This window comes from Myotis daubentonii, chromosome 5, assembly GCF_963259705.1.
Source record: "Myotis daubentonii chromosome 5, mMyoDau2.1, whole genome shotgun sequence".
Classification (NCBI taxonomy): domain Eukaryota; kingdom Metazoa; phylum Chordata; class Mammalia; order Chiroptera; family Vespertilionidae; genus Myotis; species Myotis daubentonii.
In genome coordinates, this window is record NC_081844.1 from 60590715 (window position 1) to 60609035 (window position 18321).

Genomic DNA, 18321 nt, shown 5'->3' on the forward strand with positions numbered 1-18321 from the left:
ACAGGAAATGACGGGGTAAATATCTGGGGAAGGGCCCGCCCCTCCGCCCCTCCGCTCCGCTCCGCTCCGCCCCAATCCTTCCCTTCCCTCCTCGGCCCCGCCTGCGCCCCACTAGCCTCACCCTCCCGGCTGCGCCCGGCCCCGCCCCGCCCCGCCCCGCCCCTTCGCTCCTGCGCACGCGCGGCCGCCTCCTGTGGGGTCGCCGGGCGACGCTCGCGTCACTGGGGACCGCGTGTGGAGTCACAGGCGCCCTTCCTTCCGGACGGAGGGCCGAAGCGGCGGCGGCGGCGGCGGCCTCGGCTTTAGGATTCCCACCTTCAGATCTCTGCAGGTTCTTTCCGGGTCAGGTTACTCGTGGAAGCCCGAGAAATTGCTGTTTATGTAAAATGTTGTGAAGGACAAAGTTTTGGAAACTCAAGCACTTGGGGAGAAAGAAGGAAAAAAAAAAAAACCGCCTCAAAACTCAGATGGAGGAGAAATCGTTTATGGACTTGGCTCATCCATCAAGAAATGAGCGAGGGTTCCTAAGAATGCGAGTGCCTTTCTTCTCCTTCGTGGTTAACAAAGTAAAAATTACTTGCCCCCGCGGCTCTATTATGAGTCAGGACCAGTAGAGTTTGTTTTGTCAAGCCTTGGCCAGCAGATCGATCCTTTTTTGGCGAGCTTTTGTGGCATATGGAAGACGTATAAGCTGTCTAAAAAGTGGGAGGAGAGTTCCTGGAAAATGACAGCTGAGAAAATGAAAGATGGGTTTATGTAGGGCATCCCCCCCCCCCCCCCAAAAATGTACACACACACTTGGAATAATTATAAAGGCAGTGTTTATTAAAACACATGCCATTTTCAAAATGGGGCTATCGCCTTGTAAAGTGTGTATACATTTTGGGGGGACACCCTCTATACCTGCGTCATAGCAAAGAGAACTTTGAAATAGAAAATTAGTTGAAAATTTCACATTATTTAACGTATGTATATGCTGACATTGAAGACAGTTTATAATAAGGAAGAACAGATACAGTCGTCATGCTTGTCCTCTTTCAAGTTCAAGTCCAGAGATTCACAGTAAGAACTCTGGCTTTAATCAGAGGCCTTTATGTTGGAAAACATTCCCTAATTATAACCCTGTACAGAGTTGGCCTGTCATAGTTGTGAACTCAGACATTCATGGCCTGCAAAGTGGACACAGCGTTAAATAAATGGTTTGTTTTAAATGTCCAGTAGAAAAATGAACAAAGGTGTAAGTTGTTTACTTTGCTAAGTGCCATTTTGAGTGGGTTTTGTTTTGTTTACAAAGTGAATACGCCAATATATTTAACACATCAAGTAGGATAATCTTAAAAAGAATAGTTTAAAGAGTTAGGAGCCAGGCAGAGGAAATGAGGCTAAATTTGTGGGAAGAGATTGAAGATAAAAGATGAAAAAATTGATGGATTTAAAAGGCAATCGTGCAAGAGCAGTGGAGTAGCTAAGGAACTTGTCCTTTTCAAATAGATGGAAGGTAAAACTGCAGTGAAAAGTTTGACTTTATTGGGAATGGTGCCACATTAAAAGACAAAAATAGCATGGTTGAGCCTTGACCTATGAAACAGGTTCGATTCTGGTCAGGGCACATGCTTCGGTTGCAGGCTTGATCCCCAGTAGGGGGTGGGCAGGAGGTAGCTGATCAGTGATTCTCATCATTGATCTTTCTGTCTCTCTCCCCCTCTCCCTTCATCTCTAAAATCAATAAAAATATATTTTAAAAAAAGAAGACCAAAATAATGGAGAAATTTAAGCATTAAGCCCTAACCTGTTTGGCTCAGTGGGTAGAGCGTCGGCCTGCAGACCAAAGGGTACCAGGTTCAATTCTAATCAAGGGCACATACCTTGGTTGCAGGCTCTTCCCTGACCTGAGCCCTGGTTGGGGCTCGTGCAGGAGGCAACCAATCAGTGTGTTTCTCTCACATCCATGTTTCTCTTTGTCTTTCCCTCTCTCTTCCACTCTCTCTAAAAACAAAAAATAAAATAAATAAATTAAAGCATTAAGAGGAATGAGTATGTGGATTTGAAATGTAGCAGAAAAAATTTGGAGCCAATTGAGGATAAACGAGGATTGGTGAACAAGAATAGTTGAGGAAGTGATTACTCCAAAGCAGATAGGAAAAAAATATTGGTTAGTTAAAAACTTGACGAATTCTCTGAATCATCAACAACATTTCCCCATTTCTGTTAATATTATGTCTTCAGAAACTGAATGTATGAGAGATACAAAGTGCAATTTTTTCTGTCTATATAATACAGATAACATATTTCATACTATCAGGCTTCCAAAAGGACTGTGACTCAGTATTTCTGTTGAGGATATCACCCAAGGATATTTTTTTCCATTGATTTTTAGAGAAAATGGATGGGGTGGAGGGAGGGAGAAAGAGATATCAGTTGGTTGCCCCCCCCCCCCCACTTCCACGCCCTCTGCTTCCCCACAGGCCAGGCGGTGACTCAGTATTTTTAAAGTACTTCTTGAGTGATACATGCATAAATAAAATATTTAGTAGGTTTTTATACCAAAGTATTCAAAAATGTTTCCTTCTTTTGCCATTAGTAAAACATTTATATACTATGTTCTGTTATAAGATTTAAATTGGAAGTGGTCTACTTTAAATAATTTATTTGATAACATAACTAAAATTTATATAACAGTACCATATCCCTGTTCAACTTTTTTTACTCTTTTTTTAAACTCATTTTTTATTGTTAATAGTATTACAGATATCTCCCATTTTCTCCCCTTCCCCCTCTCCTCCGAGCCCTAACTCCCCCCTCGCCAGGTCTTCACCACAGAAGTCTGTGGGAAGGTTTTACGATAGTATGCATTGCTGCTAAAGATTGGATTAGTAGGTGCTATCCTACAGGCTTTAAGATTTCGTGTAAGGATTTAGTCTAAGACCTCAATTGCTAATTAAATGGTTTTATAAACATACATCTGGGAATAGTAGTCAAGTAATGGGGATGAAAGAAAAAGCTCAGATAGGAAATTATTAGTTATTAAACACCCTCTATTTGCCTGAAACAATATATTATACTTAATCCTTAGTTCTCAAAACAGACTTTTAGAAATAGATGCTAATAGTTTCATTTTATAGGTAAAGTAATGAAGCCATAAAAGTTTAAACAAGTATTAGGCGAATATTGTGTGTTTTTTTTAAATTAAATCTTTATTGTTCAGATTATTACATTTGTTCCTCTTTTTTCCCCCCATAATTCCCCTCCTCCCAGTTCCCGCCCCACCATCCGCCCTCACTCCCCACCCACTGTCCTTATCCATAGGTGCACGATTTTTGTCCAGTCTCTTTCCGCATCTCCCACACCCCTTTCCCCCCCAAGAATAGTCAGTCCATTCCCTTTCTATGTCCCTGATTCTATTATGATCACCAGATTATTTATTCACTTGATTCTTAGATTCACTTGTCGATAGATGCATATTTGTTGTTCATGATTTGTATCTTTATCTTTTTCTTCCTCTTCTTAAAGGATACCTTTCAGCATTTCATATAATACTGGTTTGGTGGTGAATAACTCCTTTAGTTTTTCCTTATCTGTGAAGCTCTTTATCTGACCTTCCATTCTGAATGATAGCTTTGCTGGATAAAGTAATCTTGGTTGTAGGTTCTTGGCATTCATCACTTTGAATATTTCTTGCCACTCCCTTCTGGCCTACAAAGTTTCTGTTGAGAAATCAGCTGACAGTCGTATGGGTACTCCCTTGTAGGTAACTGAGTTTCTTTCTCTTGCTGCTTTTAAGATTCTCTCTTTGTCTTTTATTCTTGGCATTTTAATTATGATGTATCTTGGTGTGGTCCTCTTTGGATTCCTTTTGTTTGGGGTTCTCTGTGCTTCCTGGACCTGTAAGTCTATTTCTTTCACCAGGTGGGGGAAGTTTTCTGTCATTATTTCTTCAAATAGGTTTTCAATATCTTGCTCTCTCTCATCTTCTGGCACCCCTATAATTCTGATGTTGGTACGCTTGAAGCTGTCCCAGAGGCTCCTTACACTATCTTCGTATTTTCGGATTCTTTTTTCATTTTGCTTTTCCAGTTGGGTGTTTTTTGCTTCTTCGCGTTTTGAATCTTTGACTTGATTCTTGCGCTCCTCTGGTCTGCTGTTGGGTGTCTGTATAATATTCTTTATTTCAGTCAGTGTATGCTTAATTTCTAGTTGGTTCTTTATCACAACATCGAGGGTCTCATTAGATTTCTTGAGGATCTCACTACATTTATCGGCGGTCTCACCAGTCTTTTTGAGGGCCTTACTAAGTTTATCGGCAGCTTCTAGACAGTTCTTGAGAGACCTTAAAAGTGTGGTTTTGAGCGCTATATCTTCCATTTCTGACATTTGCGTCCTGTTTCCTTGTCTCTGCATTTTTTTATCTTTTCTTGGTGCACCCCCTAGTGGTCTTTGTGCGCAGTCTTGTTTGTTGTCGGTAATACCAGGGGTGATTTGACCTCCAGGCTAACTGGCTATGAGAGTCAGCTGTGTCTGCAGTGGGAGAGCTTCTGTGCTGGATCTCTAGGGCGGTGCTAATCTAGCCTTTGCCTGAGGCTATCCGGCAAATGGTTCTCCCTCCCGATTGAAAACAACAACCGCGCCCTCCGCTGCCAGCCCGCTCCGCGCGCACTCCGCACCTGAGTATTTCACTTCAGCACTGCGCCTCCTCTGAGTCTGGGTTTGATATTCTCTTTCCTCCTAGTTGTAGAATTTCCACTCAGCCAGCCTTCCTGTGGTTCTGGATGATGTCTGTTCTGTCCTTTAGTTATAGCTCTGAAGTGGTTGTTCGAGGCAGCAATCTCCGGTGTTAACCTATGCCGCCATCTTGGTTTCTCTCCTGTGTTTGTTTGTGATTGGCAAAGAGAAAAAGCATTTCCAAAAGCAGGTTAGAGTTGGCCAACTGAAACAGTTCTATTATGAGACTAACTTTCCCTTATGGTATTTATGTCACCCTATAACAGTGGTTGGCAAACTGAGGCCCCTTGAGTGTGGCTCTTCCACAAAATACCACATGCGGGGGCACGCATGTACAGTGCGATTGAAACTTTGTGGCTACACTCAAGGGGCCAAAGAGCCGCATGTGGCTCCCGAGCCGCAGTTTGCCGACCACTGCCCTATAGCATCAAATTTTTTTTTTAAATATATTTTATTGATTTTTTTTCACAGAGAGGAAGGGAGAGAGATAGAGAGTCAGAAACATCGATGAGAGAGAAACATCGATCAGCTGCCTCCTGCACATCTCCCACTGGGGATGTGCCCGCAACCCAGGTACATGCCCTTGACCGGAATCGAACCTGGGACCTTTCAGTCCGCAGGCCGACGTTCTATCCACTGAGCCAAACCGGTTTTGGCTATAGCATCAAATTTATTGTGAGGATTAGAAAGAACTATTGTTTTGGGAAAGATGAGGTATTCCTTCCCCCATTGAGTTCTGGAATTTTCTGAGACTCGAATAGGAGACTGAGTGATTTTTATTTGTGTGCAATTACATCTGTATGTTTCTAAAGTCCCATTCCAGTCATAGAAGTTTAGTTGGGGTTTCAGTAGAGGTAAAAACAAAGCCAGTGTTCAGAGTTTCCATTCCAAGTTGCAGCCAGGTCCAGTTCAGTATCTGGCTAATTATAGTCCATTAGTCCATTGTGTGTGGGGGTGTACATGGCAATCTGCTTTATTCAGTCTACTTAGTCAAATGTTAATCTCAGTCAGAAACATCCTTACAGACACACCAGGGAGTAATATTTAACCAAATATCTGGGCATCTTGTGGCCCAGTCAAGATGACATAAAATTAACTATCACAACCCACCCCTTATGAACTCGGCACCCATATACTTCTCAAAATCATATTTGATCTCCAAATAAAGACTATAAGATCGTAATTCTACCTAACCTGCATACAACCAGAAAAACTAACCCTTTCCCCAGAGAAGTCAAGTCCTTGAAGGATGTTTACTCTTCTCCTTGATATCCTGTAATTTAAATATTATGATTAAAATTAACAATACTTAAGTATGTTATGTTACATGATAAGGGAATAAAAGAGGAAAGAAAAAATCCTAATATATAAAAACCCTGGTTCCGGCACCACCAGAGGTTCGACCAACCGGAAGGCAGTCCTGCAGTCAGCGCTGGGTTGCTGTGGCAGCCCAGCACTGACTTCTGAGGGGGCTGTGAATCAGGCCCGGAGAGAGGCCTGAAGAGAGAAGCAGGGTCTGTTCCATAGCCTCTGTGGCAGCTGTTGATCAGCTCTTGCCTCTCTCTTTCTCTCCAGCAGCCAAGCCTCTGTTTCTCTCCAGGCCTCCACCCAGGCTGCTGATCAGACCCATTGATAGGCTCAGAGACACTGACTGGCATCGAAACCGACAATCAGAACCAAATCTGGGTGAAGGGTGAGGAGCCAATGGCTGCCTAGGAGGCGGAGCTTTTAACGCTGACTGGCATAGAAACCGACCAATCAGAACCAAATTGGCCAGCAGAGGAGAGCAGTTGGGGGTGAGATTAGGCCAGCAGGGGAGGGCAATTGGGGGTGAGATCAGGCTGGCAGAGGAGGGCAGTTGGGGGCGATTGGGCTGGCAGGAGAGCAGTTAGGTGTTAATCAGACCACCAGGGGAGTGGTTAGGGGGTGATCAGGCTGGCAGGCAGAAGCGGTTAGGGGCAATCAGGCAGGCAGGCAGGCAAGTGGTTAGGAGTCAGCAGTCCTAGATTGAGAAGAATGTCCGACGGCTGGTTTAGGCTCTATCCTTGGGGGATCGGGCCTAAACTGGCAGTCGGACATCCCTTGAGGGGTCCCAGATTGGAGAGGGTGCAGGCTGGGTGAATTTCGTGCACCGGGCCTCTAGTATATATATAAAATCAGGGGATGGAAATGGAAGTGACATCACTCACTAATACCTCTAGTGACCTATTAGCAAAATTTTTGCTCCCTATCTTGTGTTCAGGCATGCTGGCTGGGTGACTGATCTATATATTAAGCAAATATATTATACATAAAAGCACATTTATAATAAATTAAAGGGAAATACTTAAGATAATTAGTTTTCCTTATTGTAAATAGTCATGTGGTAATAGATGGTGTTTATAACAACCCTTTTACACTATTCTGTATTCCCTTTGTCTTTAGTAAGCACTTAAAGTGGTTGTGGTTCTTTGCCTGGTGGAGTGACCCAAACCTTCATTACTGAAGAACTGGGCCATTAGTAGTCCTGTGTGGATTGGATTGTTGTAGATTTCCATTGACTTTAATCACGGGCATGCATTACTAAGAGATACCCTTGGGGATTTCTTATAATCCGGACAGAGTACATTCCTTATTTCCATTGTAGAGTAGCAGTCCAATTTCCCTTTGATAGTCTGGATTAGTCATCCAGCTGGCACAGCCCTTATTTGCCTATTGATTCATATATATGAGGAGTCCAAAGTAGTCTAGTGGCATTCTTAACTCCCAGTTGGATGGAGTCATTGTTGTGTTTCCTGATGGAAGCATCCTTCCCTGTGGAATTAAGATTTCTAAGCCATCTGAGCACAAGATAGGGAGCAAACATGTTTCTAATAGGTTACTAGGGGTTATAATGAGTGAAGCCACTCCATTTCTACCCCTTGATTTTTGGATCTGTGAATCCTGGGTATGAGAGAAACAGTACCACATAACACATGCTGATTCAGAGCATATACAGCCTTTCGGAGAACTTTGCTCAAGCCTGGCAAGTTATTGTCATTTAGCCGACACTGTAATTGAGTCTTTAAGACTATTCCACTGTTCTGTCAAGCCAGTTGTTGCAGGATGCTGGGGAACATGGTAAAGCTAGTGAATTCCATGATCATGAGTCCATTGCTACACTTCATTTGCTGTGAAGTGAATTCCCTAATCAGAAGCAATGCTGTACAGAATACCATGATGGTGCATAAGTTCTGTAAGTTCACAGATGGAGCATTGTATGCAGGGAAGGCAAATCCATATCTATAGCAAATGTCTATCCAGTAAAAGAAAACATTGACCCTTCCATAATGGAATAAGTTCAATATAATCAACCTGCCACCAGGTAGCTGGCAACCATCATGGGGAATGGTGCCATATCAGGAACTCAGTGTGGGTTTTTGCCGTTAGCAGATTGGGCACTCAGCAGTGGCCACAGCCAGGATGGCCGTGTTGAGTGGAAGCCCATGTGTAACCTTCACCCCTGTTACCCTGGCCACTTTGTAATGAATAACAGTGGTGGCTGGGGGAAAAGTAATTGGCCACAGACTATAAATAATTATGTAATCATATTCATAGCCATTTCTTCTCCAAGCAAAGTGAACGAGATACATTGCTCACAGTTATGCCCATTGGGAGAATTTCTCTTTGCTGCTATCTTTCAGGTACGTCCCAGAAAGAGGGACTCCTGTGCTGCAGTTGCCCACTTTTGGGTGGTGCCTGCATATTGTCCAAGACTATCTAGTAAACCAGGCCAGTTTTCTCTTCCTCTGTCAACTGATGATGGGCAACTCCCTATGACACCACAGTTGCAAGATGGGAGAGTGGCAAGAGTGGCAGTCATAGGCATTTGGGTCACTTCCACAGGTAACTGGTGCTTTCAGGGTCTGCTTAGGCCCAATCACATACATACCATTTCTGTTTGCTGATGTGCGTTTTACATTTATGGCTTGGTGGGTTAGATAACACCCAGTTCATGATGGGCAGCACAGGTCACATGGTATCTTAATGGCTCATGCATGGTTGTGCATTCAGTCTCTATTAAGGTTCAAAAGCAATCCAAGAGCTGTTTTTCCAAAAACAGTATACTAGTATCTGCATGTAAGTGTCTTACAACAAAGTCTAGAGTAGCTGCTGCATTTTGCTCACCAGGTCCAATCAGCATTGTGTCATCAAATAATGGACCAGTGTGCTATCTTGTGGAATGGAAATGAGTTATGTATGGTTCCTAGGTAACTGGGGCTTTCAGGGTTTGCTTAGGCTCATGAAGGCCTATTTGAAGTTAGAGGTCATGAGTATAAATGAGACCAATTTATTTATTTGTTTCCTGCAGCCATGTTTATATGAACAGGTGCAAGTATGTAAGAGTCAGGAAGTTGAAAATAACCAGGGTTGTGGTTTGGCCAAGTACAAAGAGACAAGAGAAGGACAAGAGCATTGGGTGTATGTAAGGGAGTGATTATGATTGACCATGCAATTTAAGCCAGATAAGGACAGAAGTTAAGATATGAAGGGTGAGAGACAATAAAAAGATGTTAAAACCTCAGAGGGAAGGCAGGGGAGGGTGGGTGGGTGAAAAGAACTTGTATGCATATATGCAGAGCCCATGGACACATACAATAGGGTGGAGAAGACCTGGGGCAGGTGGTGGGGGGGCGAGCTAAAAGGGATCAATGGGGGGGAGGGAAGGAGATATATGTAATACTTTTAACAATAAAGATTGAAGTTTAAAAAAAATATGTTAGAATAAATGAATAGTAGTTCTAGTACAGTCAGAGGGTTGTTGGAATTTTCCAGATTCCAAGCTAAAAAGAAAGGAGATGGTTGTCAGAGAGTGGAATACGTCATACTGAGATGACTGAGAGGCAGTAGTTGCTAGGAATGACAAGGATTAAGTTATAGATGAGAGTATGTAGCTGAGTAGGGTAGAAGATAAAGTTATTGGAGGAGAGGAGGTCAAAGCACTGAGTAAAATTTATGAGATGGATCATCTATGTGAACACTGAAGCCAACTGGGAATTATGACAAGAATAGGGTTTGAGACAGTGTCAGGGAGTTAGGAACTAAAATCTCCAAGGAATGTAGCGGGGAGGTGGGGAAGTGGATACTGGCTTGGATGGTGTTTGAACACCGGAGCAGGGAAGGCAGTTAGTGTTGTAACTTGATGTCATAAAATTTAAATGGGAATGTTTATGGAGGAGGGAGGAAGAATGGTCTGGAAAGATCAATAAGGAACAAACATGTCATCTTTTCTACCTGCAGGCCTAATAGTAGTGGAGTTTGGGCTGCAGCGAAGAGGGCTGCAGGGTTGATTGGTTTTAAAGCAAGAAGTGAAGGGAATGTTCAGAGAAGGCAATTTTGTGTCTTAGAGGGAACAGTGGAAAGATTTAAGGTGTTGAACAAGCTAAGAAATGGGTCAGAAAAGGGAATGTTCAGAGCCTTATGGGTATTAGAGTCCCAAAGACTTTGGTTTTTTGTGGCAACTAAAATCAACAGGCATAAAGGTCAAAATGCGATTAATCTTGATGAAAGTCTGATAAAAAAAAACACAACAACTTTCAGAATTGAAGCTATAATGAAACAAATGTGAAACCTCAATGCCTACTCAAGGACAAGCTTGGAGTTAGATTAGTCACAAGTGAAATGCCTGTTGGCAAAGTGTGTGCCTTGTAAAGGGCACAGGGTGGTATATGAAGTTATGAAGAAATCCGAAGACCTTGAAGATAATCAAGGTTTATTATTCATTACCTTTAATTTACATCCTATAGCAATTATTGCTGCTATCTCAAAGACTTTCATTATCATAAGAAAAGCTTTTTCAAAAGCTGGGTGGCAAGTTTCTGCCCTCTTGCCTGAGAGGAGTTTGAACAACTGTAGCACCTTGTTGATATATAGACATTTTACCAGTTATTACATTCAAATAAAATTAGATAATTGAAACTTGATTTTTTTTAAAAAATCCCAAAAGATCAAAGCAGTCGTAACTGACCAACATGAATTCAAAATGAAAATGGTGGGGGATGCCAAACTTTAAAAATGGACATAAATGTTTATAGGCACATAGAAAGCTAACAGTTCTCTCTGTGGTTCCTAAAATCAAAAACACATGATGCAGGCAAAAAAAAAAAGGGGGGGGGGGATAGGAATATTAATTATAGTTTGATTCCTGTCTTGATCAACCCCCTTATCTTTTCCCTTAGACCTGTGTGTCTCCTCTTATTTATAATAGAAATTCAGAACTATTATTATTACTTTTGAATGTTGAGAGGTGAAAAATCTTCTGGTTGGGGACAACCAAGGCTGTGACTGGCTTGGAGAGGGCCATGTAACTACAGTATTGTATAACTAGGAATGAGGTATAGAACAGGTGGTTGTGGCATGGTTGCAGTTTTACCTGTTTTGTGATTGAGGTATTTGCAACTCTGAAAACTCCCGTTTGCTAAAATGGGTAGAGTGCTGGAATGGGTAATTGTGCGATATTTTAAAGATTTAGATGGAAGGCAGGAATGAGAACCTTATCATTTACTATTTAGGTTCTTTTTAAAGTTTCTGCAATGACAATGTAGAAGACAATACTACACCATTGCAAATTATAGAGAGAACAAACTAGGGTCTGTAAAGCTCATGGTTTTTTGTTTGTTTGTTTTTTGGTGTGCAATTAAATTAAGTTGACATTTTTTTATTAAAAATTTTGTAGAAATCATCCCCTTAGTTTTGGAATGTTTTACATAAAATAATTACTCTAGTTGCAGCAAACCTCTCTAATTATTTGGATAAGCTCTTTAATGTTGTGGGGGAAAATTTTATATATATATATACATATATATATATATATATATATATATATATATATATATATATATATATATATATTTTGTAGTGACCTTCCCTCCCATGGTCCCTTTTCCCAAGTCTCACTAACTCATTTTTTTCAGATCCCAGCTGTCCCATCTTCAGGGGAAGCCTTACCTAACTAGGTCACATATTCTGTAAAAAATCTTCAGAGCATCCTGTATTTCTCTCTATTTCTTATCACAATTAATTTTTTTAAAATTCTTGAATGTCTTTCTTCTACCCTAGGTGGTAAGTTCTATGAGGACAAGGATCATGTTTATCTTCCTTCCTATTCATTACCAGGTACCCAGTGCAGTATTTCCTAGTACTCAGCACTCAATTATCTATCTATCTATCTATCTATCTATCTATCTATCTATCTATATGCCTAAGTGGCCAGTTGATGGTCGCTATGATGACGCACTGAACACCAGGGGGCAGATGCTCAATGCAGGAGCTACGAATTTGTGCACCAGGCCTCTAGTTATTAAATAATGAATTTTGGGTTTTTGTAAAAATTCAATTTGGGATATCCTCATGTGGACACAGAGAGAGAAACATCAGAGGAAAAGAGAAGGCGATAAAAACATTAATGATGAGAGAGAACCCAGGCATGTGCCCTGACCGGGAATCAAACTGTGACCTCCTGGTTCACAGGTTGATGCTCAACCACTGAGCCACACCAGCTGGGCAATAAAAATATATTTTAAAAAACTTATATATTTTAAAAAAGAATCAGAGCTAGGAACAAAGCAGGCCAGTTATCTTTCTGTTTTTTAATGTCCTATACTTTTTTACTTTCAGATCAATATGAAGAAATATTACTGTTTTTGAAAACATACCTAAGTGGATTGATTCTACCTTCTTTTTTATGTTGTGGCCTTGGGTAAGTTACACACTTGGACCTCTGTTTCTTCATCTGCATAATGGGGATAGTACCGCCTTATTCCAAGGATTGTTTTGTAGGTTAAATGTTTTAGTATGCATCAAGTATCTGACACATAATGGCACAGAAGAACCATTTATTTCCCCTCTTTTATCAGTTGGTGGTTAAGGGGAAGGGAGGAATAAATAGGTAGAGTATAGGGGATTTTTATGGTAGCGAAACTTTTCTATGTGATGGTGTAATGATGGACACATGATATGATGCATTTGTTAAACTCATAGAATATATAACACAAAGAGGAAACTCTAATGTAAACTGTGGTCTTTAGTTAATAATGTGCCAATATTGGTTCATCATTTGTAACGAATGTGCCACACAATACAAGTTATTAATAATAGGGAAAAATTTAAACCATTTAAACTTTTTGTGGAATTTTTCTGTAACCTAAAGCTGCTCTACAAAGACCTATTAAAAAAACCCAAACACATTAATGGCTGACACACAGATACTTAATGTTTGGTTAATGAATGAATACGAGCCATGACTGCCCTACTGCCCCACCCCCATCAATTTCTGAACTCTGTTCCTTAATATATAATATAAAGTTAAATGCTACAAATAACTTTATGAAAGATATGTGAAAACTGAAAAATATAAGGAAATATGCAAGTTTATTACAGAGTTATAGAAAAAGGCACTTTCTAGACATTTGAAAAACCTTCCACAACACCAGAAGCCCACACACCAGAGATAATTAAAAAATATGTATATTATTATTGATTTCAAAGAGGAAGGGAGAGGGGGAGAGAAAGAGATAGAAACATCAATGACAAGAGAGAATCATCGATCACCTGCCTCCTGCAGGCCCCACACTGGGGACAGAGTGTACAATCCAGGCATGTGACCTGACCAGGAACTGTGACCTCCTGGTTCATATGTCAGTGCTCAACCACGGAGCCATGCCAGCTGGGAAATTTTTTTTTCCAAGTTTCTGCTAATAGGCTTGCTAGAGGACAGTGGATCAATCACATGATCATATTCATACTGGGCCAATTAGCTTTGCTCTCTTCCTGAATCACAAACTGCATTGTTCATTCTGTCTGCCCTTTTTCTTGCAAGATACATACCATCTTCCTTAAACAAAACAAAACAAAAACATATTATGAAAGATGTTATTTACCTCATTCATCTATTCTGGACCCTGGGATCTTTAATATAGTGCCAAACAGGGTCTGTTGGTTCTGAGATTTGATTTTACCATGCTTGCAAGATAATGTTAGCCTGTTACTATTTCACTGATGCATCAGTATGCTTGCCTTGGTTCCCTTGCCCCTCATTCACACAGGGCCTGGTTGGGAGCCTGCACATGCAGTTGGCTATATTATATGATAGCAACACCGAACTTGGGAATCCACTGTTATTATAGCAAGCAGTAAGCAAGCCAGCTTTTTGTGTGGAATGGATACATTACCTTATCTCTCAATTTGCTCTCTGCAAACACAACCTTGAGAAATGGTCAGGGCTGTTCATTTTTGGCATACACTGAACGAATGTGCAGTATGCTAGCTGCCCATGGCACTTTGCCTCTCCCAACAGGTCCTTTCAGTTCTGGTATCTCTTTCTAACAATACTTAGGGAAAGAAATTTTTTACATAAGGACTTCTAAAAACAACAAATACACATTTCTATGTACAGTTGACTTATGTATAGGTATACAAAATTAAATATTAATTATTTACAAATGGGATACTACTATCAATTTCTATTTTCTCCTTAATAAGTATTCTTATCTCTTCTGGTCCAATCTAGATTTTTTTCTTCCACATCCTCCTAATCCTCTTTTGGAGGGTTCCTTGCAAATAGGTTGGAGACATGTTTTGTATCACAGCCCTTATTACTATTCACAGAAATTTCTTTATCTTTGCATCTGCAATTCCTAGTGCATACTTCAAATATGGTCCTTTTCTAATATGACTGCTGTGAACCTTGTTTTCTTTGTCATGCCCTGTTTTCTGTGATGGCAAAGGCTATGGTCTACTCTCTTTGACAGGAAAAATTACTTCATGTTTGATATTCAGACGGAAGCTGAACCACAATGGACAGAAACATGGCCACTATAACGCTTACTGGGTAACATTAATAGATAATCTTCCTCTTGTCTGCATCAGTGCCAGGGATATTGTTGTTTATTCACTCATTCTCAGTATTGTGTGGATTGTAAAAATCCATGGAAATTGGGTTTAATATTCAATCTACAGATATTTTATAAAAATGAATGTCCTTAATGAATAAAATGGAATAAGGCTAAATTGAGTGCATATAGTTTATAACTATCAATTATATAATAAAGGCTGTGGAATGTCTGTACCAATTCAAAATATAATTTCAAATCCTATCAGTACTCTTTTATCCTCCAGAATAATGTGTTAATCGTGTATGTTGATGTAATTATTGCTATTAGCAAAGTAGGTAGAGTTGATTTGTCTCTCCCTTGTCTTTGCTTATCCTTATTGTTGCTTATAAGAAAGTAATGAGCCCTAGCCGGTTTGGCTCAGTGGAGAGAGTGTCAGCCTGTGGACTGAAGGATCCCGGGTTTGATTCTGGTCAAGGGCTGATACCTGGGTTGTGGGCTCGATCCCCAGGAGGGGGCATGCAGGAGGCAGCCGATCAATGATTCTCATCATTGATGTTTCTATCTCTTTTTCCCTCTCCCTCTCCCTTCTTTTTTGAAATCAATAAAAAAAATATACATTTTAAAAAAAGAAAGCAATGACAGCATGAAATAGCTTGCATTATCTGTGAATACAGAGAGAAAAAAAGAAACTCTCCTAATCTCATGCTAATTTTCCTAAAGGTCCAGTTTTATCTCATTGTTTCAAAACTGAGCAGCCCATGCCCTTTTGTGGGGAAGCACAGGGGGTTATGCTCAGTGGGATATCAAATGGTGATTACATTTTGAGAAATTGAGTAAAAATAATAGATAGCGTTCTCTCTACTTTTCCTGACATAAGTAACTCCCTTGGTGAAAGTCACATATATTCAGAAACTGCATTAACATTTGAAGGCCACTTTGGTGCTAGTTAATAAATTATCTTTTCAGCATACTAAAATAGCACCTGGATGGACATTCCAATGGCTTTCAGAGACAGAATAGTGTAGCAAGGCAGGGTTATTGAGAATCAAGAACAAGAGCTCAACTGGGGAGTTAGATTGCCTGGGTTTAAAACCCAGTGGCACAATTTACTAGCTCTATGACCTTGGGAAAATCTCCAGTCTTCAGGCATCTCATAGGATGGCATTAAACATAGAACATAGGGCTTTTTGGATGATTAAATGAGATAATCCATGGAAGGCACTTAGCTTAAGTGCCTGTCACCTAATATTCATTATATAAATGAGAGCTCTTATTATTTCTTGGGATTATAATAACATATTAATAATAGTAATAGTTAATGAGTACTGGCTATGAACTTGGCACTGCATTTTTCAGAAGCACTGATTTATTTAATTCTCTGAGGTAGTGATCTGAACACAAAGGATGGCGTTGTCAAATCAGAAACATGACAGCCAGAGATCTTACCCTGAATCAAGCTTTACTAATATTCATTACAAGCAATCATGAGGAACAGGCTTGGCAGAGAGAGGTCTGAGACCACCAACACAGATTCCCACATCCTCTCTTCACTCTGGCACAGATTAACATGAAGTCTCAACATTAGTAATGCAAGTTGCTATATCATTTACCCAAAGGGAGCTTTTTCAGGAATGACATTCCATTTTATACTCAGGTAGTTACTGGTTTACCCAACATTTTCCAGTGTCCTGGCCCATACTAGTAAATCCTTAGGTTCCAGGTTTGTCTACTGTAAGTAAACATAACAGAGGAGGTATATCCCGCTAAAGTCTTTCAATAGGTAAGGGCTGTATTAGTCCACTAAAACTGCCATACAAATGACTGAAAACTGGGTGACTTAAAAAACAGAAATTTATTTTCTCAGTTCTTGGGGCTAGAAGTCCAAGATCAAAGTGCAATTAGTGTTGATTTCGATGAGGTCTCTTCTCCTGGGTGTAAATGGCAACCTTCCCACTGTGTCCTTACATGGCCTTTCCTATGTGCCCATGCAGAGAAAAAGAGAGGGCTCTCTTGCATCTCTTCATCTTCTTACAAGGACACCAGTCCTTGACCAGGAATCAAACCCATGACCCTCCAGTGCATAGGCAAACGCTGTAATTACTGAAAGCATGCTGGCTAGAGCACCAGTACACTCTTAAAATATGGTCTCCACACCATTTGCAAAGTGATCTTTCAAAATGCAAAACTGACCATGTCAGTCCTCTACTTAAAATATATTAAGGATCCCCATTCTTAAAATAAGAGCAGAAGTCTTTATTATAGTCTGTGAGACGCATAGTCTAGCTACCAACTACATTTCTAGCCTCAGTTCACACTGTGCTCTCATGTGTTCTCTGTACTCCCACAACACTGGCTTATTTTGCAAAGTCTTGCAATTTCAGGGCTTCCTCCTGAACATAGTTTTTTTTTTGCATATGCTGTTTCCTTCCTTTCTTCCCCCTTTTGCTTGGTTACTTTTTAAAATTTATCCTTCTGACCTCAGGTCAGTTACTTTTTTCCTCAATGAAGCCTTTCTCACCAGTCTGACTAGGCCAAATTCCCTGTTTTCAAAACATGAACTTTAGGTAATCACTGAGAAAGAATCAACTTGGAATCAATTCCATGAATGACCAATTAGCTAAAAATAAATTTGGCCAAAGCCAATTTGCAGAAGGCCAGTTTATCACTCTGTTCTAGATAGTTCTCTGCAGTTTTCTTTCTGGAAGAGGCAGAGGCAGGGAGAGCTTAAGTCTTAAATTGCAAGCTTACATGCAGTGAACTGCATGTAAGAAGCCCACCATTTGCTTACATTGGAGCACTAAAACATTGGGCATTAGAGAAGGACTTGGCGTCTGAAATGAGATAACATGAAATTGACATTAGCTCAGACTGACTGTCAAATGTGGGGTTAAAGAGCTGGAATGAAAGGACTGTGTCAAAACTTCTGTGAAATTCATACTTCAGAACATCCCCAATAATTCAGTGAATTGGTCATTTGGTAAAATGATGATTTGGCAGATTATTTTTCATCAAATTGATTTTCTAGAAATTGGCTTTTGGCGAACTAGCTTTCGATGAATTATCTGTTAGGGAATACAGAGGATCAGTCATTTGGAAAATTGACTTTTGGCAAATTGGCTTTGTGCAAATTGATTTTTGGCAAGTTGGCCTTCTTGCCTTCATATAACACACTTTGTAGCGTTTTTCATAGTTAATGCTTTCCATTTGTTTTATGATTATTGGATTGGTGATGCTCTCCCCCACTATTCATACATATCACCAGGGGAGAGGTAATATGTGTTTTTATTCACCATTATATTCTCAGCTTCCAGCACGGTGTCTGGCACATAGCAAGTACATAGAATGTATGAAAAAATAACACTTTGCTACAGATAAAAATGGAAGAAAAATGGATTTTAGGCACCACTCAGTTGGACTAATTACCATGTATCTAGAGGAGCTGATTATGAGGCAGTTGCTTCTAGGTAAGTGCCTCTATGAAGGCTGTATTTACATATAAGAAAGTACCATTTTAACTTAGTAGTAATAATCGCTAAACTTTATATATCACTAACTTTATGCCAAACTTTACAGTTATCACTCATTAAGTCCTTGCAGCAATCCTGCGGGATGGATTACTACTGCTATCCTCATTTTATAGGTGAGGAAGCCGAGAGGCCCAGAGGGCGTAAAGGACCTGCCCAAGGTCACCCACCTGCTTGAACACAGGCAGTCTGGCCCCAGCATTAGCCAGTATGTTGCAGTTCTCTTG

The 18321-nt window shown here is 40.4% G+C and overlaps 1 long non-coding RNA gene across 1 annotated transcript in view; it reads left to right on the forward strand.

The window, feature by feature from the left end:
- Positions 1-12360: 12360 nt before the first annotated feature.
- Positions 12361-18321, forward strand: part of LOC132234294 (uncharacterized) — a 34395-nt gene continuing 28434 nt past the window's right edge. The window contains exon 1 of the long non-coding RNA XR_009452881.1: positions 12361-12436. This is a non-coding gene — a long non-coding RNA (uncharacterized LOC132234294). The remainder of the gene's footprint in view (positions 12437-18321) is intronic.